Source organism: Macrobrachium rosenbergii, chromosome 55 (genome assembly GCF_040412425.1).
Source record: "Macrobrachium rosenbergii isolate ZJJX-2024 chromosome 55, ASM4041242v1, whole genome shotgun sequence".
In the NCBI taxonomy this organism is placed as follows: Eukaryota; Metazoa; Arthropoda; class Malacostraca; order Decapoda; family Palaemonidae; genus Macrobrachium; species Macrobrachium rosenbergii.
This window is the reverse complement of record NC_089795.1, coordinates 23,326,592-23,335,911: the sequence shown is the minus strand read 5'-3', so window position 1 is coordinate 23,335,911 and position 9,320 is coordinate 23,326,592. Positions and strand designations below refer to the sequence as shown.

Below are 9,320 nucleotides of genomic sequence, written 5' to 3'. Positions count from 1 at the left end.
TAAAAGTGCTGCCTGTATGATAAAACTAATACTACCTTCCTTACCAATGAAAAATGTAATCCTTTCTTTTCATCACACTTGTCAGCAATTCACAGTTCTTAGGGTTGTTGGAACCTTGTTCCCATTCATGCAGTACTCAAACTGCTTGAAATTTAAATATTTCAATTACCTCCTCGCCATACTTTTCAAATTTTTTTGGTAATAAATACAAAATACTAAGATTTTGTAAAAACTTGACCAATATCTACTTGACATTTATCAAACTATTCACAAGGCCGCACCAGTAACACTCCTGATTTACTTTATTGTGAAGTCTGCATCAACCCAGTTATATAGTAAATTTCTTGGTTCAATTCCAACTTGAAATCTTTGAAATCAAAATTGACTGGTTTCCCGATAAAACCTCGTAGAGTTCCACGCGGACCCACTCACCATCTCACCTGGCCAGCTAATCTCCTCACATCATCATCTTTGCGCACCAAACTTGCTTATACAAGAAACACAGCATACGTCAAACATCTTTTGTACATATATTTCCATCCATATTATTGTTATGTCAAGTGGATACTTATTACCATATACATTAATATGTCAGCATTTCAGCCACACGTACCCTAGCTTCAATCGTGTCTTGCATATTGTTTTATACGTATCTTTTCATCCATCAACAAACACAAGTGATTGTGCTGTGACCTCTGTTTTGGTTCGCCTCATGTCAGGCACTACATTTCCGCTTGCAAGAGCTATTGACCTGTTTGTTTGTTATCTAAATAAATCAGTAAGTTTGCAAATGCTGCCTCTTACTCACGCCTTAGCTATATTGGTGACCACAGAGGTGACCAGCCCAGCCAACTCCCCAGCGACACCAGCCCCTCCAGCAACCATCCTGTAGGGACCCATTCGGACCCACACACCTTCATCTCACCAAATTCACGTATACAAGAAACACAGCGTACGTCACACATCTTTTGTACGTATATTTTCGTCCATATTATTGTTATGTCAAGTGTATAATTATTACCATATGCATTACAATGTCAGCATTTCAGCCACATGTACCATAGCTTCAGTCGTGTCTTGTATATCGATTTATATATCTTTCCTTCCATCAACAAACACAAGTGATTGTGTTGTGACCTACAGTAAGTTTTGGTTCGTCTCATGTCATGCACTACATTTCTGCTTGCAAGACCTATTGACCTGTCTGTTTGTTGTCTGAATAAATCAATAAGTTTGTAGATGCTGCCTCTTACACCTTCGCTACAACCTAATGACCCCATGGTTCTACATAAACCATATAAATTTCCTCGAGTTTCCATTAGCATATCCATGTAAATAAGGTCAAATCTCCTTCAGATGATCCTGAAAGTTTTACGATGAACTCCACCAAGTGTAGAAAATACAACTTCAATGTCAGCTTCATGGACCACAGAAAGCCAACTGCTATACATAGATGGTACCCTCTGGAGCTTCGCCAATTCTTGGACCTGGAAAAAGAAATGAGAATATTAGCCACTAAGTAGTAGTACACTGGTTAGTTTGCAACAGTATATTGGTCAGTATGTCTTAGTACAAATCTACAACAGTCAAGGTTGAAAAAGTACATGTATACGGAGTCAACGTACAAATGGTACAATTATACTTCAAACAACATAAAAAAGCTGTTTCTAAGTGGCTTTCATCCCTATCTCCACCCCTCCCAATATCAACCTTAAAGACGGATAAAATTATTGCAACATGCATAGCACACTGTACAGAACTAACGTTCTCTGTTGCATTTGGAAAAAAAGTTGAATTGCTCTTTGCATCGAGTTTTTATCAGTTTCCTAAGGTCTCTTTCTGCTTAACTGTCAAATATGTTCGAATTTGGCTTAACTTACTCTAATGTTCATCTCTCATTTAAGAACAAATCCTTTCAGTGTGTCATTCAAATGCTACAAGGCCACTGTAGAGACGTCTTCACAAACAAAAACATACATACAGTTTGATACAGAAGATTCGGTGGAACATTATGACATGATTAGATGCTTGCATGGCAATGCAAGTAGTGGTGATTGTACATATATCAAGACAACAATGGTTAGGGAGAAACAGACGGAAACATTGTAAGGTATAAGTTGCGTTCCTTGAGTGAGAGAAAATGGGATGCTTTTGTTTTTCTCTTTGTCTGGGCCCCTCCGAAGATATTAAACCCACACAAGTTTGATGAGACCGCCATCGGTGCGATGGGTCTCTTGCATACTCATGACACGTAGGGACATACCAGATTTACTGTTATCAAGCATTCTATAATGTACACCTAGTCTGACAATAGAGTAGCCAAGTCTATATAATTTTATGTGGTTCTCAAGGTCCCGCTGCTTAATAATTGTCCTTTTTTTTTTAATTCATAACGAATCACATCAATTCTTTCATTATGACTCTTCATTACCTTGTATTACTATAGACTTATTTCTATAGCATTATATTCAGATTTTGAATGATCTGTACACCCATCCTTGCAGTTGGGTGGAAAATGCAGACTAGCCAGGTGTGAACCAGGTGAGCAACCCTAAACACACTATTACTAGTGTTTAGTCTAACCAGCTAACGCTTTCTCAATTAAAAAAGAAGAGGATTGTGTGGGCCCGCATTTTATACTAAACCCAATGTGTTTGTAACTGGAATCATTTGAAAAAGGTTGTTGCAAACGAGACAACAAAAAAAAACTAGAAATGTATGTAATGTTACATAATCTATAAAATTCCAAAAATAAATTTGAGGTTTGTACACTGAGCAGAAGACCTACCCTACAAGTGTCCAAAGTGGGGTTTAAAGACGGGGAAAGCAGGGCAAAACTATAATTTTGTTTCAACTCTGTGTTTCATGGCTCCACTGAGTGACTGATGACAGTTGCAGCAATATTTCCTTGTGGAAAGCAAGTGAAAGTTAAGATATTTATTTTGGTAAATGTATGAAGGATCTACAAGAGTTCTGAGTTCCCATATATTCCTTCACTTTTTCTGGAAGGTTTCTTTAGAGTTCTTCAGCATAAGGAGCCCTTGTTCGGTCCCTCTCTCCTAATATTGCTATGGAATTTATTATACTGGTCTAAAGCAATAGGTTTTTCACTGTTATCCAATAAAAATATGTTTGTCCTCTTCTTTTTCAGTTGAAATACTTTAATACCACTCCTTTTCCTTCCTTACTGGTGTTCAATAAGACAGTACCTGTCTGCTGAGCAAAGGTAAGTGGAAACGAATTTCGACCTTATAATCAAAATGGTTTAAGTATAATTGACTTGTTATTGTTCAACATCCCCTAACTAAGCTTTAATAATACAGTACAGTATAACCTCAAAATATTACAATAAAATTACTGATGGTAGAGTTCAATAATATTTAAAGACCAACCTACACCTATGAAGGCAATGCATTACCCAACAAGTATTACTTTTTAAGACTGCAAAGTAATGGTGATGAGAGGGACTTCTTTACCCACTTTCCTAGTAACATCCAAACAGCTAAAGTTCATAAAGTAATTCCAACTTTAACATTAAACAACACTTTCCTCCTATCATCAAGTGCACGATAAGTATTTAGTAGGTTGCGGATTCTGGGGTTACCTGGTCTTGTTAAGTCGTAGGCTAGGTTACGCTACATCCCAGATTAAGTTAACACATTTTTTTCCTTATGAAGATCAAGATTGTTATGAACAAGTGACCATGCCTGGGTTAGAATATAGTCCTACAGTTACCAATAACATTTCCATTGCCTTTATGATTGTTACCAGTCATGCAAAAAATTAACTTTTCTAATTATTTTAATAGAAATATGGCAATTTTCCAAGAATTTGCCAGATTCGTCAGTGTCACTGATGTTGAACCAAACCTTAGCAAGGTAAAACTATCTTGACAATTTGACTTGGATAGCCAAAGTTACCCTGGGCTAGTCAATACACTAGCCTATTAGCTACCCTATATTATATTAATATACAACTCAGATTACCATGAATTATGTCAATCTGAATCTACAATTAATCTTTCAATTCTATTAACTCCATACATAACCTATGCAGAACTAACGTTCTCTGTTACATTTGGAACCAAGTTGAATTGCTCTTTGACTCGAGTTTTTATCAGTTTCCTAAGGTCTCTTTCTGATTAACTGTCAAATTTGTTCGAATTTGGCTTAACTGACTCTAATGTTCATCTCTCATTTAAGAAAAAATCCTTTCAGCAAGTCATTCAAATGCTACAATGCCACCATGGAGAAGCTCTGCTGAATCAGTGAAAACCTATTCATAACTCTATAAAATAGGATAATAGAATCCTTACATTTAAACTGTCAAAAGTTTGATGGCACTACTCATGACATGTGAAGGCATACAAGATTTACTGTTATTAGGCATTCTATAATGTACACCTAGTCTGACCATAGAGTAGCCAAGTCTATACAACTTCAAGTGGTTCTAAAGTTCCAGCTAGTTGTTAATTGTCCTCTTTTATTCAATTCACAACGAATCGCATCAATTCTTTCACTATGACTCTTCATAACCTTGTATTATTTTTGACTCATTTCTGTAGAAGTACATTCAGATTTTGAGTGATCTGTACAGCCATCCTTGTAGTTGGGTGTAAAATGCAGACTAGCCAGGTGTGAACCAGGTGAGCAACCCTAAACACACTATTACTAGTGCTTAGTTGAACCTGCTAAAGCTTTCTCAGTTGAAAAAAATAAAAGATTTTGAGGGCCCACATTTTATACTAACCGCAATGTGTTTGCAACTGGAATCATTAGAAAAAAAGTTCTTGCAAATGGAAGACCTACCCTACAATAATGAAATTAAGTGTCCAAAGTGGAGTTTAAAGGTGGGAAATTAGGGTAAAACTATAATTTTGTCTTAACACTGTGTTTCAAGGCTCCACTGATTGATTGATGACAGTTACAGCAATATTTCCTTGTGGAAAGTAAGGGAAAGTTAAGATATTCTTTGGGTTAATGTATGAAGGATCTGCAAGAGTTCTGAGTTCCCATATATTCCTTCACTTTTTCTGGAAGGTTTCTTTAGAGCTCTTCAGCATAAGGAGCCCTTGTTCGGTTCCTCTCTCCTAATATTTCTATGGAGTTTATTATACTGGTCTAAAGTAACGCGGGCTTTTCACTGTTATCCAATAAAAATAAAAGTTTTTCTTCTTCTTCAGTTGAAATACTTTAATATTACTCCTTTTCCTTCCTTACCAGTGTTCAGTAAGACAGCATCTGTCTGCTAAGCAAGGTAAGTGGAAATGAATTTTGACTTTAAAATCAAAATGGTTTAAGTATAATTGATTTGTTATTGCTTCAACATCTCCTAACTAAGCTTTAATAATAAATACAGTACAGTATAACCTCAAAATCACAATAAAATCACTGACAGAGTTCAATAATATTTAAAGACCAATCTACGCCTATGAGAGCACTGCAATACCTAACAAGTATTACTTTTTAAGATTGCAAAGTTATGGCAATGAGAGGGACTTCTTTACCCACTTTCCTAGCAACATCCAAACAGCTAAATTTCATAATGTAATTCGTACTTTAATATTAAACAACACTCTTCTCATATCATAAAGTACACAATATGTATCTAGCAGGTTGGGGATTCTGGGGTTACCTGGTCTTGTTAAGTCATAGGCTAGGTTAGGCTACATCCCAGATTAAGTTAACTTTTTTTTCTTAAGATCAAGATTGTGGAACCTACCGTCCACCCAACTCAGGTAGGAACCATGTTTGAGTCAGAATATATTCCTGTTACCAATAATATTTCCATTTCTTGGTAATTCTAATCCGGCTGTCTGCGATGAGCTAGCCTATGGCAATTAACGTTTTCCTATATTATTTATCAGCTGAACATGAATTTAAAACAATATTTTGGTGGTTGGCAGTAACTAAAATGTAACGGACCCTTGAAAACCGCACGTCTGTACCAGTGGGTCGCACACAGCTCAAGGGTAAATTACAATTTAGCAGCAGCCGACCGGCAAAATATTACTTCAAACTCTTGTAAAGCAAGTAAAATAACATAGAAAAACGTCAATTGCCGTAGTTTAGCTCCACTGCACACTATTCAAAGCTTTTGTAAACGGGAAACAAAACATTACCATTTCAGCTTTCAACTTGGGTGGCCTCTATAGGTGGCCGTGGCAGAATGGCACTGCGCGCTTTATCTGCACTTTTTAAGATTCCTGACAATATCGTATGTTCTGGCAAGAGGTAATATTCTTGTTCAGCAAGTAAAATAACATAGGAAAACGTCAAATTCGTCAATTGCCAGAGTCTCGCAGTTCTCGCTCAGCGCAGAAAACCGGCAGCTGCTGATTGGTGAGCCGAAAGCCAGCGCATGTGCATTAAGGCTTAGAATCAGCAGTAGTACTGTAGTAATGATTGAAAAGTGCCTTTGGAACAGCTCCCACTATCCATTTATTTGCCCTTCTTTTATGCTTGTTTTTCGTGTTCCAAATGACATATATAACAGGAAATACAACAATAAAGTACCCAAACCTTTTCCTAAGTTATTTACCCCACCCAAAACCCCAAATTCCCAATGGGTCCCCCTTACTGTTAGCTATTCTCGAAAGGGTTTTACCCCACCCAAAACCCCGATTCCCAATGGGTCCCCTTTACCACTGGCTACAGTTCTAAGGTAAATTACAGCTTAATACATTTGACTGCCAAAATATTACTTTAAATTCTTGTTCAGCTGGTCACATTATATAGAAAAATGTCAACTGCCATAGCCTAGCTCACAGCGGACAGCCGGACTTAGATCTACCCATTTCCTTTTGTGATTGTTACTAATCGTGCAAAAAAATTAACTTTTCTAATTATTTTTAGTAGAAATATGGCAATTATCTAAGAATTTACCAGCTTCTTCTGTGTCACTGATGCTGAACCAAACCTTAGCCAGGTGAAACTATCTTCACAATTTAATTTGGGTAATTCTAAGCCGGCTGTCTGCGGTGAGCTGGCCTATGGCAATTGACGTTTTCCTATGTTATTTTACCTGCTGAACAAGAACTTAAAATAATATTTTGTCGGTCGGCTGTAGATAAAATGTAATTGACCCTTGAAAACTGCACGTCTGTACCATTGGGCAGAGAGAACTGCCAGTGGGTCGCACACAGCTCAAGGTTAAATTACAGTTTAGCAACAGCTGACCGGCAAAATGTTACCTTAAACTCTTGTAAAGCAGGTAAAATAACACAGAAAAACGTCAATTGCCATAGTCTAGCTCCATTGCACACTATTTGAAGCTTTCGTAAACAGGAAACAAAACATTACCATTTCCGCTTTCAACTTGGGTGGCCTCTATAGGTCGACGTAGCACTGCGCCACTTATCTGCATTTTTAAAGCTTCCTGCATGCTCGTATGTTCTGGCAAGATTCTTGTTCAGCAAGTAAAATATCATAGGAAAACGTCAATTGCCAGTCTCTCGCAGTTCTCGCTATGCACAGAAAACCGGCAACTGCTGATTGGTGAACCAAAAGCTAGCGCATACGTGTTAAGGCTTAGAATCAGTAGTACTAGTAATGAATGAAAAGTGCCTTTGGAATGGCTCCCACTATCCATTTATTCGCCCTTCTTTTTACACTTGTTTTTCGTGTTCCAAATGACATATATAACAGGAAATACAACAATAAGGTACCCAAACCTTTTTCCAAGTTATTTACCCCACCAAAAAACCCAAATTCCCAACAGGTCTCCCTTACTGTTAGCTATTCTCGAAAGGGTTTTACCACACCAGTTCTAAGATAATTTACAGCTTAATTACAGCTGAGCGACAAAATATTACTTTAAATTCTTGTTCAGCACGTAAAGTTCTATAGAAAAACGTCGGTAATTCTATATATTAGCTCCACGCCTGTTTTTACCTTTTCAACTTTTTTTCTACACTTTTAGGGTTCTGATACTGGCAGTGCATCTGTTTGTTGTTGGCCAAATGGAATGTCCCTTTGCCGTGTTTAGTACTGGCCCGGGGGGGTTGGGTACTCATAGTTAACAAGTTATTGCACTTGCTGGACGGGACATGAACTGTTCGAAACAGACGTACCCGTGCTCTGTCTTGTGAAGATCGCGTATGGAAACCCCTTGTTGGATGGATTTTGGGGGTTAATTACAGGTTAATTTGACTCGAGCGCCAAAAACAAAAGGTAAATTCATAATTAGCAACCAAAAAACTGTAGAAAAAGTCAAGTTATAGTGCCGTCGGCGACGCGGAGCTACCCTATAGTTCTACCAAAACGTCAACTGCCATAGCCTAGCTCACCGCGGACAGCTGGCTTAGATCTACCTTAATTTGGATAGCCAAAGTTACCGTGGGATAGTAAATACACTAGCCTATTTGCTACCCTATATATATTATATTAATCTGTAACAGAGATTACCATGAATTATGTCGAAATCTGAATCTACAATTAATCTTTCAATTCTGTTAACTCTATACATAGCCTATTCATACCTAAATTGTCAACTTTGCAGCCTTTCCGCATAAACCAGGTTGTCACTATGCTTAGGCCTAAAAATAGTACTACATATGCATTCAGGGACTCTAGCCTAATTCACAATTCCTTACTCAAGACAACCATGGTTATACCATAGCTTACTACTGACCAGCGAGTTCTGATGACAGACCTAAGCTACCCAGCCATGAAAGACCAGAATTAAAACACCCAAACTACATTTAAAGCAAAAGTATCTGTTAACTTTTTCTCATGGATATTAACATATTCCGCAGACATCCCTAGGTACCTACCTATCTATCAAAGTCTAACAATGGATATTAACATATTCCGCAGACATCCCTAGATAACTACCTATCTATCAAAGTCTTAACAATGCACATACTATTACTTACATTACTAAAAACTTCAGTCTTGTTGGTATTTAACCTTCATGATCAATCACTGTAGCTCAACTTGTCAGCTTAAGTACACCTCCAATAATTCCTACAAACTCCAAACTTCTTTGGGAGAGCAAATAGCTCGAAAATGTTATAACTCCACAAAGGTTGGTTTTTGTTCTACACTGCTCAAGGATTCCTGAATGTGAACGGGACAAACTCTCTACCCCTGGTATCCTTGGGAAAGAATGCCGTTTTCTTTTCAGCTTAAATTACAGAAAACAGTATATCTGAGTGAGAGGTGCTGTTGTTAGATCGTTAGGCTATAAAGGTAACTCGATTTTTCTTCGTAGATAAGTGCAGAAAACTAATTCACAAATATCACACTTGTCACAGCAAGCAATGGGGCTAAAAGTCCATGGATTACCAAAAAAATTATTGTGATATATTCTATTAAATT

At 37.4% G+C, this 9,320-nt stretch overlaps 1 long non-coding RNA gene across 1 annotated transcript; it reads right to left on the bottom strand.

Moving 5' to 3' along the window:
* Window positions 1-1,033: 1,033 nt before the first annotated feature.
* On the bottom strand, window positions 1,034-9,084 carry LOC136835689 (uncharacterized). Its single transcript, XR_010852239.1, has 2 exons — window positions 8,876-9,084; window positions 1,034-1,487 (listed from the first exon to the last, which is right to left on the bottom strand). It is a non-coding gene; the product is annotated as an uncharacterized lncRNA (long non-coding RNA).
* Window positions 9,085-9,320: the final 236 nt, after the last annotated feature.